The sequence below is a fragment of the Echinops telfairi genome, unplaced genomic scaffold, assembly GCF_000313985.2.
Source record: "Echinops telfairi isolate 266 unplaced genomic scaffold, ASM31398v2 ScPeMD7_31;HRSCAF=116, whole genome shotgun sequence".
In the NCBI taxonomy this organism is placed as follows: Eukaryota; Metazoa; Chordata; class Mammalia; order Afrosoricida; family Tenrecidae; genus Echinops; species Echinops telfairi.
In genome coordinates, this window is record NW_022103928.1 from 29,893,946 (window position 1) to 29,906,746 (window position 12,801).

General features: G+C 45.4%; 1 protein-coding gene and 1 pseudogene across 6 annotated transcripts in view; both read left to right on the forward strand.

The window, feature by feature from the left end:
* IQSEC1 (IQ motif and Sec7 domain ArfGEF 1) overlaps nucleotides 1-12,801 on the forward strand; it is a 216,882-nt gene that overhangs the window by 167,073 nt on the left and 37,008 nt on the right. The gene's annotated exons all lie outside the window — the stretch shown is intronic.
* On the forward strand, nucleotides 7,121-7,558 carry LOC105978576 (annotated as a pseudogene).

Here is a 12,801-nt window from a genome sequence, read left to right on the forward strand (position 1 = left end):
TTTTCCAGTTCCTATCTGTACCAGTGGTCTAGCCAGATTTGTAAGGTAGAATTGGGATCATGAGAGTTGGGTGGGGGTGGGGGGGTTCCTTATCTTTTTCGATGAATTATTTTGTTTTCGATGTTCTGTACTTCCTCTAAAGTAATATATGGATTTCCTTACTATTATTGTAGTATTATCTGTTACTCTCTTTAATTCTGTTTAATATATTTTAAGGGTCTTTCATTGGGTGCCTATATATTTATTATGATTTTATCTTCTTGTTTTAGTGTTCCAGTGTCTCTCATGTAGTGTCTATCTTTGTCTCTTATGAAGGATTTTGCCTTGACGTCTGTCCTATCAGAGATTAATATTGCCACTGAGTTTTTAAATTACCATTAGCTTGATAATATTTTTCCATCCCTTAATTTTTAGTCTACTTTTATCTTTGAGTCTAAGATATGTTTCTTGTAACCAGCATGACTGTAGGCCCTGTTTTCTTATCCAGTCTGTACTCCTTGTCCTTTGACTAGTACATTTGAACCGTTACATTCCGTGTCATTGACACAGGTGGTTTGTAGCTGTCATTTGGTGTGTGCTTCTTTGTGTGTGGTATTACTGGTTTCCTTTTCCTGAATTTCTGGACTGAGTTCATTTTAATTGTAGGGTTTTTACCCATTTTCTTTGTTATTTTGCGGTTTATTAGATTCTTTTCATTTTATTCTTGTTTCACTTTGGTGAGATTTTTCCATTTTCCTTTAGGTTTTTACTTCGATCCTTATTCTTTCTTCCCCTATTTAAGACAGTGTTCTCTCTTGTGGACTGATTGTCGTCCTCTCTGTTCACATGTTTTGTATGTGCACTTTGCTCCCTGTTTTTGTTGGACTTGTCTTCGTTGTGGATTGGTATTTATGGTTCCCTGTTTTCGGGTTTGTAAGTATGCTTTATTTTGAATATTGCTTAAATGGCGTGATTATTGAGTTGTGCTGTCGTGTATGTTGATCTTGGGTTATGTCTGCTGATGTTGAGTCTCTGTCCACAGAACACCTCTTAGTATATTTTGTAGAGATCTTGTTTTTTCAAACTTGTAATATCTCCTGGTTTGGGAATACCTTTATTTCTTCTTCATATTTGAGGCATAATTTGCTAGATTCTTAATTGGCCTTTTTTTTAAATTTCAGGGTGTGTGTGTGTGTGTGTGTGTGTGTGTGTGTGTGTGTGAGAGAGAGAGAGAGAGAGAGAAATTTCAGGGTATGTATATGTCTTCAATTATCATCTTGGTTGCATGGCTTGTGCTGAAAATCTATACTTATTGTTCTCCTGTGAAAATAACTGTTCATTTTTGTAATGAGCTCTTCTCAATATTCTCTCCTTGTCCTTGGTGTTTGAAAGTTGAACATGATATGTCATGATTTTCTTTTGGGGTCTTACCTGTTTGGCGGCCTTCCAGCTTCTTGAGTCATTATTTTCCCCTCTTTTGTGTTGGAGTAAAGGCTGTTACCTTTTTACTTATTGTTTCCTTCCCATGTCTAAGACAGTCTCTCCTCTCTTGTGAGCTAATTGTCTTCCTCTCCATTCACACGTTTGCATGTGCACTTTCTGTGTGTACACGTTTGCATGTGCACTTTCTGTGTGTACACAGAAAGAACGGACTCATAGAGTCTGATAAAGCAAAGGAACTCGACATAGAGAGTTATGTTCACGGAGCTCTTGGACTCCTTTCCTGTGGTTTGGTTGTTATTCCGTTCTGTTCTGGAATCCCAATGAGACATAAGTTGTTCCTCTTGATTGTCTCCTGTATAATTCCTAAGCTTTTCTCCAGAATTGTTTCCCAACAGTTTTATTGGCATATAATTGACGTGCCATACAATCAGTAGTTTAGTCACATCAAGAAGATTTGCACAGTTACCACCTGTCCGTTTTAGAACATTTTCTTCATTTCTGTACTCATCGTTATGAGCCCCCATCTCCCCCCCCCCGCCACACCCGCAGGGACCGTTCATCCAGGGACTGCCTCTGTAGATTCACTCTCCTGGGTTTCATACACAGAAAACATCTTAAGACCAACAAGACAGATAAAAACCTCAATCAGAAAGAAAGCAGAAAACATTTTACAACTAGTACAATTTAAATGGATCATAGGGGAGATAAAATGATAGGATGCTAAGTTTTAACCTACGTATCTGTAACAATCCACTTTCCAGTGCATTCTGCATGAAAGCAAAGCGATTTACATCCCTGGTTCTTGGTCAGAGGGGATTGCCTAGGGGCTTCATCTACCTGTATTTCCCCTCCACTTTAAAATGGGTCAAGAGGTAGATCAAATGGTAGGGTCTTGCATTATAACCTAACTACTACTGCCCCTGACAATGTTCTTTGTCTGATAACAAGACTGTTCACATCCCTCAACTGTGATCACAGGGGCTCCACTCAAAGTTTCATCCATGTGTGGACCCTGCAAGTGGATTTTGGACTTACACTGTCATCTCTAGGTCTCTCTTCAAACCAGGTGTTCAGAATGTAAGCTCTGATACCATTTCCTCCTTTGGGTTTGTATTTCATGATTTATGATCCTTGGATCACACATGCGGACTTAGTTGACACGTCAATTAGATGGCTGCTTGTTTGAAAATAAGCCTTTAAGAACCCAGATGCCATTTTTTCTGATAGCCATGCACCATCTGGGTTTTTTTCACCACGTGGTTTCCTCTAGCACCCATATCTTCAGTGATCTCTCTACAAGGGTGAGAATTGAGCAAGGCTATGTCATAAGAACTAATTGTTCTTAGATGGGGGTAAGGATTAAGTACAAGCCCTATTGGAATTCTTGTTGATGCTATTTCTTTCAGCTTGGAGATTACCTTGACACATCACCTCACAGCACTGAGTCTTCCCTTTTGTTAGCATGGTGCTGCTTGGCATTTGGCTTGTTCTCTACGGCTCCTCCAGAACTGTCAACTCCAAGAGTCTATGGCTAAATTAAATTATGCAAAGTAATTCTATTAACCAGGTGTTCGGGTGCCTCCTGGCCTGGTATTGTTGTGACCCTTATTACTGGGCAGTGGATATGTGAATCAGGCTGGCACAGAGCGTGGAGAGGGCAGATTGAAAGGAGTTGGTTCCAGGGAGAACAGCCCAGGAGTCACATGAGACCTATCCTTGTCCACTAATGAAGCACAGGGTAGCATGAGCTTATCAAAAGACCCTGCTTTATTCCCAGCTCAGCCTTTCACCAGCCATGCAAGGGGAGGCTGGTGCCCTCCCAGTCTGTATCGTCCTCCATGCTCTAGAGCAGTGGTTCTCAACCTTCCCCCTGCCACGGCCCTTTCATACAGTTCCTCATGTGGTGGTGACCCCCCAACCATAACATTATTTTCGTTGCTACTTCATCACTATAATTTTGCTGCTGTTATGAATCAGGCGACCCCTGTGAAAGGGTTGTTCGACCCCCAAAGGGGTCGCGCCCCAGGTTGAGAACTGTTGCTCTAGTCAAATGTCAGGTTGCTAAGAAGATGGGAGGAGAAACTGCTGTTCTAAAACCGTGTTATTTAATCAAGAAGAGTTTACTTACATAGATCTGAAGCATTTCGAGTTTATAAAGCCCTTTTTACAGATGTGACAAAGCTGGAGGCCTTTGAGAGCTGGGTAGAAATGTGACTGATGCTTCTGAGCTCCTGGCCAAGGTACAAGACCTTAGACAGGATGTCTTAGTGGACACTGAGCAGTCCTACTGCCCAAGGCTGGATTCTCCCGCAGGTTCCTGCTTCCTGAACTCTTCTGCGCGCTCCCCACGTCTGCACCCCCCTGCCTCTCCCTTGAGCCCTATGCACTGTGCCATCCCCTTCCTCCCAGACCCTTCACCTTTGCCTGCATCCCTGCCTTATTGCCCGGCTGCTGCCTCCCTGCCCCTACAACCCTTGGACACCTCTTAGATCCACCAGCAGCGAGCTTGTCCTGCCCAGGCCTCTACCTGGAGGGACTGTCTCCTCTCCAGAGTCTGAGGTGGGTCTGAATTAGGAATTGCGGTATTCAAACTGGTAGAACAGGAAGAAAGTTTAAAAAAAAACAAACAACTTGAGAAGGTGATGCTGTGGAGGGACTGAGACATCCCAGGAGTGGTGGCAGTCTGCCTGACCCTAGATAGCTCAAGGGAATGCTTCCACCCAGGACTGGTGTGGCAGCCATACTGCCATTTGGCTATAGCGGGGAGGTCAGATGTCAGGAGTGAGAGGCAGAAGACAAGCCCTGCCACTTACAAGCTAAGTGTCCTTGGTCAGCTCTCTGCCCTTCTGAGCCTCACTTAAGTCCTGCCTCCCAGGACTTGGTGAGGACGAAGATCCTGGAGCCTGGCATCCAGGAGTGCTTGAGCAGAGGCCCTGTGGTGGTGAGTGAGCACTTCTAGACCCTGGGTGAATGCCAGGGGAAGATGGTGCTCAGGGCCTCAGGAAAGCCCCCAACAAAATTTTTCTCCGCTTACGATGAGGTTGATGTTGGGCCAGTGTAAGGAATTTTGTCTTCACATACAAGGGTAATTCACATGGAAACCTGTAAACTTTGACCTTTGCCAGTTAGTGCTTCATGTTAGTGAATAGTAATGGTCAGTACTTAGCGCTAGTGGGCCGGCGATGTGCAGGTACTCATCTCGGAGCCTGCTGCGTTTGAACTCATTTCCTCTGTGGCATGGTTGGTTGGTGTCATCTCTGACTCCCGGCAGCCTTGTAGGGAACAGAACAAAACCCTGCCTGGCCCTGTGCCACCGACATGGTCCTTGTTCTGTTTTGAGTTCACTGCAGAGGCATGGGTCAGGCCTTCTCAGGGAGAATCCCCCTCATTTTCGCTGGCCCAGGCTATTATTAAACCTCAAGTCCCTTCCGGCCATTGGTGTCCCCTAAGGACGTGTGCAAAGTCAGCAGGATGACTCACCATCCTTGCTTCTCGGAGCGTTCTGTGGCTACTTCTTCTCAGACTGGCTGTTCATTTTCTTGGCAGCCCACAAGACAGTCCGTGCCCTTCACCAGCGCCACCACTCGGATGTGTCAGTCCCACTGGCTGGTGTTCAGATGCATATGAAGGCAATTAGAAAGAACCCTGGCCTGAGTCAGCCTCGTTTTAGTCATCCAAGTGTGGCATGTTTGCCTGTTTACAACATGATGAGCACCTCCTGCTGCAGCCGTGCCTAGTGCAATCACTACAGCACTTGGTTTCCGGATTGCCTTTGCCAAATTTGCCATTAATGTTTTATCCAAGTAGAATGGAATCATTCAGGATGTTCCTTTTCTTCACATGCATCTGACCTTCATTAGGGAGTGCTTAAACAGTCTTCATTTTCCGCAAAATTGTGTCATCTGCCTCTTGCCCTCCTCTTGATCCTGGAAGAGAGAGCAAGGTCCAAGGTGCAGGGCAGTGCTTTCTGTTGTCCTTGCTCCTGTTAGCTCTGCCAGGCAGTGGGCCACACAGAGCCTGGCAGCATCTGGAGTCCTGAGTGGAGGCGCTGTCTAGCTCACAGAGAGGGACCTGCCTTGAAGTACAAACCCCTGCAACTGAAAAGGATCTTAGAGGCCCTTATGAACACCCCACCATAAGGGGGAATCCCCTATATTGCCACCACCAAGAGGTCCTGGATTTCTGCTTATCCTCCTCGGAGACAAGCAGTGCGCTCCATTCCAAGGGTGCCCATTCTATCACGGGTAGCTCTCTTTAGGAGGATACTCCTCCAGAAGTGGGAGGGCCTGGCCCAGCCCACCGTGACAAGACATGCCAGAGTAAAAGGGACAGTGTGGTAGTTATATAATTGCTTGTCAATTTGAGGATTGTGTAGTGGTGGAGTCTAGCCTGTCAATCAGATCATAGCCAATGAGGCCTCTGTGTGGGCATGGCCTTCTCCTGAGGATTCTGGGAAATCTGATATTTCCTTCCTTGGAGGCGGGAGATACTTCTCTCGCTCGGTGACTCCCTGGGAGCCACATAGAGACCTCTGCCAGTTCTGAGATGCTTCTGTTATCACCGACTTTACACCCACTGGTCTGTGATCTTCTTGCATTTGGTGTCATTGCATGTGTTGCCTAAGTGAAGAGGACCGTATAGATTGGTATTGGACATATGGGCTAATACTGGACTTAGTGACTTGATCTGGACTGGGCTGGGATGTTTTCTCAATATTCAATTGCTCCTGTATATAACCCTCTTTCTTCTTTCTTTTTTTTTAAAACCTTTTTCTTATACACATGTGAGTGTCTGTGAGTTTGTTTCTGTAGTCTACCCAGGCTAACACAGGCAAGAAGAGATGGTGCGACAAAGAAATGAGGTGTTATATCACGGAACACAGGCTTGAGGCAGGTGGGGGCAGCTGCCTGGGGTGGAATGATGTATTTCCCATGGGCAAGGAGGGGTCAATACCCACGAGGGGTCAGCCCCCACTCCAGGGTTACATGGTGTTGCCTCCTGGAGTTTCAGTTTGCCCGCCCAGACCTGTGAGGAGGCGGGGCAGCAAGGTTACACCATCTGATTTTCTATATGGTGGGCTTTCAGAAGATGGGTTCAGGCACCAGGTTGGGGAGGGTGTGAACTCCAGCCTGGCCACCTGAGCTGTGTGACCTTGGGACAAGTTATTTATCGTCACAGAACCTCACTTCATCATCTATCTATAAGGTGAGATTGGTAACAGATTTTACTGCATGAGTAAAGTACAATAAGGCAGCGTGCAAAGGCCTGGAATTAGAAAAACAAAAGGGGAGAGGATGATTGGCATTTCTTAAGCTAAAAGAACTAAAGAGAAAATTCAGGCCTCAAGTTGCTTTACTGAAGGCTTCTATGGACAGAAAAACTGATACAAGAAGCATCAGAAAGATGGAAGAAATACACTGTACAAAAAAGTAATAGTCGATGTGCTGCCATTTCAAGAGGTAGCATATGATCGAGAAATGATGGTACCGAAGGCAGAAATTCAAGCCATACCGAAGGAACTGGTGAAAAACGACACTCTGGGGATTGACACAATCTCAGCTGAAATGCTTCAACCAACATGCTATCTTGGGAACACTTGCTTGTTTAAGTCAACCAGTTGGAAGAAAGCTATATAGTATCCATTTTAAAGAAAAGTGATCCTCTTCGCTGTCTTCCCCAGCCCTCTGCTGCCACAGCCATGAAGGTCAAGCTGTGCAGCTTCAGCGGGTACAAGATTTACCCCGGGCACGGACGGCGCTATGCCAGGACCGATGGAAAGGTTTTCCAGTTCCTTAATGCAAAATGCGAGTCGGCATTCCTTTCCAAAAGGAGCCCTCAGCAGATAAACTGGACTGTTCTCCACAGGAGGAAGCACAAAAAGGGGCAATCGGAAGAAATTCCAAAGAAAAGAACTCGCTGTGCAGTTAAATTCCAGAGGGGCCATCCCTAGGGCATCTCTTGCTGATAGAATGGCCGAGAGGAATCAGAAACCTGAGGTTAGAAAGACCCAACGAGAACAGGCCATCAGGGCTGCCAAGGAAGCCAGAAAGGCAAAACAGGCGTCTAAAACGACAGCAGCGGCCGCTACTAAGGCCCCACAAAGGCAGCACCTGAGCAAACGGTCGTGAAGCCGTGAGAGTGTCCCTGCCCAGGTGGGTGGAAACGCAAAGTTGGCAGCTGAGACTTTCTAATAAAGATGCAACTATAAAAAGAAAAAAAAAGTGATCAAACAATGACAGTCATCTAATGATATCATTAGTATTATATGCTAGCAAAATTTTGCTGAACATGAACATAATTCAAAGCAAATACAACTATGCTGTATCAGTGACTTGCCAGTAGCTCAAACCAGTTTCAGGAGAGGACATGGAACAAGAGATCTCTGCTGTCGTCAGATGGGTATTAGCTGAAAACAGAGAATACCAGCTATTCAACTGTGTGGATCACAACAGATTGTGGGCAATATGATGAAGAATGGAAAGTCGGGCCCTTAATTGTGCTCACATGGAATATGTCTAGATAGATCAAGAGGCAGTTGTTCAAACAACAGTAGTCAACTATGTTTAAAGTCACAAAAGGTGTACAAGAGTTGTATCCTTTTCCCTTGCATGTTTAATCTGTATGCTGAGCAAATAATCCACCAAACTCGGTTAGGGCGGTAAGAAGGCTCATTTCTCGCCTGCCCCCAACCTGTGTTCAGTGATGCAACACCTTGCTGTGAGTAGACCTCCCCACCACCTGGGCCCCGGCCCCTGCCTGGCTCCGTGTAACCACTGCTTGTTGGAGCTGATGGAGGAAGGGGCGGCAGAAAGCACTGCTGTACATCTTGGAGCACTCTTCCGGCCTCCAAGGAAAGCTGCTCCATTGTCCACGCTTTACCTGGGAGGGGGCCAGGGCTCAGAGGGTGCAGGGCCTGGTCGAAGCTCTCCCTGTGCTAGCAGAGCTGGCATTGGCACCAGCCAGATTGTCATCAAGAAGAAATAACAATTACTGTATATACCCGCATATAAGCCGAGTTTTTCAGCACAAAAAATGTGCTGAAAAACTGGGGTTCGGCTTATACACGGGTCAGTGGTACCTGACAGACCCAGACCCAGCGGCTCACCACCTCGCCGCCGCCGCGCCTTATCGCCGCCTCACAGACCCAGCCACAAGCCGCTTCCCTTATCCTCGCCTTGCTGTGGCAGCACGCAGAAATGGCTTTCAGACGGCTGCATCCTTATCCTCCTGTGGTTGCTGCCTGCAAGTAAGAGTCAGTGCCATTGTGCAGACTTGGGGGTGGGGTTGGGGTTGAGTGAGTGCATCTTCTTGTCAAAGGGATCTACTTGATGTACTTGAGACCACAGCCATCAGGAATATTCCTTGTATTGGTGCCTTTCTTTCCCAAACCTCATACCCTAAGCAGAGCTGCCTCTGGATGTATCTTTGAATAAGCCTTTTTAAGACCGTGTGCGAAGGATGTGGCATGAATGGATGTCATCTGGTCAAGCCCGACTAACAAGAGGAGGAAATCTCATGAAGCCTGACATAGAGTTCATAGCAAAGTGGGTTCGAGATGCGTGGGAAGACATTCCAGAAGCTAGGGTGCGACGTGCCTTCCAGAAATGTAGCATTACTCATGCTGCGGATGGCAGTGGAGACTGCGCTTCGTATGAACGTGACAGCAGTGATGGTGACGACGGCGATCTCGGTGAGGACAGCGTCTATGTTGACCTCACGCCAGCTGACGCTCTGCATTGGGATACGGGTGATGACGAGGAATCCAGTTCTGAAGGATTTTAACTCTTTATATTTTAGCTTGGTTGCTGATTGAGCTCAGGGAATAGTACTCTGAAGGCATCATTGTTGACACCTTATTGTTTTTGTTGAACCTATTTTCCACTTACTGTGCTGGTTTACTAATGTTAAATGACTTGTTGTCATTTTATTTATGTTTTTTATTTAAAATAAATATTTAAATACATTGCCCCACTGATGTCTAAATTTTTAGTAATTTTATTTTCATTTGTCTTGATTATTGAAACTCACCAGTAGCTTCTGCATTTCCCACCCTAGGCTGATACCCGAGTCAGTCAGTTTTTCTGGTTTCCCAGGTGATAATTAGGTGCCTCGGCTTACACTCGGGCCGGCTTATATTCTGATGGAGGCTTGTATATGTAAATGTATATGGCAAATGTATATGTTGTCCTCATGTTCCATTATCATATTGGGCTTTGTCTTCTTGAGCAGTCTTTTTTTAAAAATCATTTTATTGGGGGCTCTTACAGCTCTTACAACATTCCATACATCAATTTAGTACCTTATACTATCCGTTGTCTCCTTTCACCCACATTTCTGATATTCATCCCCTTTGAGAATGGGCAGGCTGTATATCCAACCTTGTGATGGGTTCCCCCTTTCTCCCCCTTCCCTGTCCCCAGCCATGTCCCTACCCTCCCTCATGATATCGCTACTCTCACTACTGCTCCTGAGGGCATTATCTGTCCTGAATTCCATGTGTGGAGAGCTCTTATCTGTACCAATGTGTGTTCTCCGATCTAGCCGGATTTGTAAGGTAGAACTGGGTCATAGTAGTGAAGGGGGAGGAAGCATTCAGGAACTAGAGGAATGATGTGTGATTGATCAGTGCTGTACCTACACCTTGGTTGAATCATCCCTTCCTTATAACCCTTCTTTGGGGAGATACTCAATTGTCTATAGATGGACGTTAGGTCTCCACTCCATCCCCTTCGTTCACATCGATAGAGTTGTTTGTTTCGGATCTTTTGATTCATGAGACCTGATCCCGTTGACACCTCATGATCACACAGGCTGGTGTGCTTCCTTCATGTGAGCTTTTTTGCTTCCCTGCTAGATGGCCGCTTGTTTATCTTCAAGCCTTTAAGATCCCAGACGCTATATCTTTTGATAGCCAGGCCCCATCCACTCTCTCCATCATATTTGCTTAGGCTCCCATTTGTCTTCAGTGATCCTGCCGGGCAGGTGAGTGTCAAAGAGTGCCAGGTGATCAGAACAAAATGTTCCCGTGTTAAGGGAGGCCTTGAGTAGAGGCCCAAAGTCCGTCTGCTATCTTAATACTTAACATATAAATATATGTACATTGGCCTCTATACCTTTCTTTATAAATTAATAGATTTACATATATACATGCCTATAGCTATACCTCTGTACATAGCTTTTGCCTCCTATTTCTTTTCTCTATTTCCTTTCACCTTCCTCCTGTCCCACTATCATGCTCACCTCCATTCGGCTCTCAGTATTTACTCTCAGATACATTGCTCTTGATCAAGCCCCACCTGGCATTATGCATCTTCCTCACCATCAATTTTAGATCTCTTGTTGTTCCCTTATCTCTGAGTTTGTTGGCTCCCCACTGCCCCTCTCCACCCCCTCCTCTCCCATGTCCCCCTGGGTCTACCAGTCCCACTGTTTTCTCCTCAAGATTGTTCGTCCTTCCTATCTTATATAAATAGGCATAGGGCGAAAGAAAAAAAAACATGCTGTATATATTCAAGTATAAGCCGACCTGAATATCAGCTGAGGCACCTAATTTTACCATAGAAATTTTATTAGAAATGTGCTGAAAAACTCAGCTTATACTCAAGTATATATGGTAATAAAACATGAAAAAAAAATAGATAGTTCCAGGTCTGTCTGCTGACCCTTATGTATGTTTTGTGCTCAAGTCTGATGAGGTGCCCAGCCCTGTCCCCCAAGTCATAAGTCTGTTTTCAGGATTCCTTAGGGATTTGGTTACTTTGCTCCCCTTGTTGCCCAGTTGCACTCCGTTCACGTCTCACCCCACTGTGCATGGGGCAGATAGGGAACACTTCCCATGCAGTGTCTCCATGCTGTCCCCTGTAGGGCTTTGGGTCAGTGAGGGAATGTTGTGTCTCGTGATGAGGCTGGCCCTACGGTCCTCTCTAGGTATTGGCTGCTCCAAGCAGAAGTGTCGTCTCCGGGGCTTGGTGAGCCAAGATGAAGTTCACTCTCTCGCTCCCCCTCTTGGCTTGCTCCCGTGTGGTCTGGACAGACCCACCTCTCTCCCTTGCCTATATCTTCAGTGCTGTCCTCCACATTGCCTCAACTTTCATTATCAGCAATTGGTGGTCTGTTCCACAGGGAGCCCCTGGCCTGGTTTTAGCTGCTGATAGTGAGCTTCTCCGTGTTCTCCTCCCACAGAGGCAGTCAGTTTGATTTCTGTGTACTCCATCTGGTGAAGACCATGCATATAGCAGTGTTGCCGAAAGGGTATTTGCTGTACACAAGTCACTGGTCTTGCAAAATTCTATCATATGATCTCCCGCTTCATTTCTATCACCAAAATCATATTTTCCAACTACTGTTCTTTCCTCTTTGTTTCTAACCTTTGCATTCCAATTGCCAACATTAATCAATGCATCTTGATTGCATGTTTGATCAATTCCTGATGGAAAGACCTTGGTAGAATTCTTCAATGTCCTCATCACTAGCTTTCATGATTGGTGTATAAATTTGAATACAGTAGTTGTATTAATTGGATTTCCTTGAAATGTCCTTTTAAACAATAAATCCAGTGCCATTCCTCTTGATTGTGTTATTCCTGGCGTAGTAGCCCATATATCCCAATTCAAAACAGCCAGTACACATCCATTTCAGCTCAGGAAATTGATCTTTATGCATTCCATTTTTGATGACTTCCAATTTTCCTAGATTCATTCCTCATACATTCCAAGTTCTAATTATTAGTAGGTTTTTGCAGCTATTTCTTCTCCTCTGAGTTGTACCCCATCAGAAAATGAAGATCTGGAAGGTTCCCCTCCCACAGCCTTTACTCCATTTGTGTCTCCAAGGGCAACCCTGCTTTGAGAAAGGAGCCCTTCTTCTGTCACTCTCCAGCATGTTCAGCTTCCATGTACTCGGCCCTCAGTATCTGACATTGTTCCAGTTCTGTGCGTAAGGTTTTCAGCAGCTCCTCTCTCCAAAGTGGGTACCCGGTTCCTGCTTCATAGCCTGTTCGTAGTCTGGAAGCTCTGCTGAAACCTGTTCACTTAAAGTGACCCTGCAGGCATTTGAGATACTAAGACCAATGACATAGCTTTCAGCATCACAGCAACACACAGGCCACCACAGTACGGCAAGCTGAGAGAGAAGTAGTGGGCCAGTTTATATAGGCTAGGTATTGTGCTTGATTATGTGAAGAAGAATGCAGCATCAGGATTGGAGAAAGGCTTTTTTAAATTTTTTCTTTTTTCTTTTTTAACATTTTATTAGGGGCTCATACAACTGTTATCCCAATCCATACACACATCAATTGTGTAAAGCGCTTTTGTACATCGTTTCTCAAAACATTTTCTCTCCATTTAAACCCCCGACATTAGGTCCTCATTTTTCCCCTCC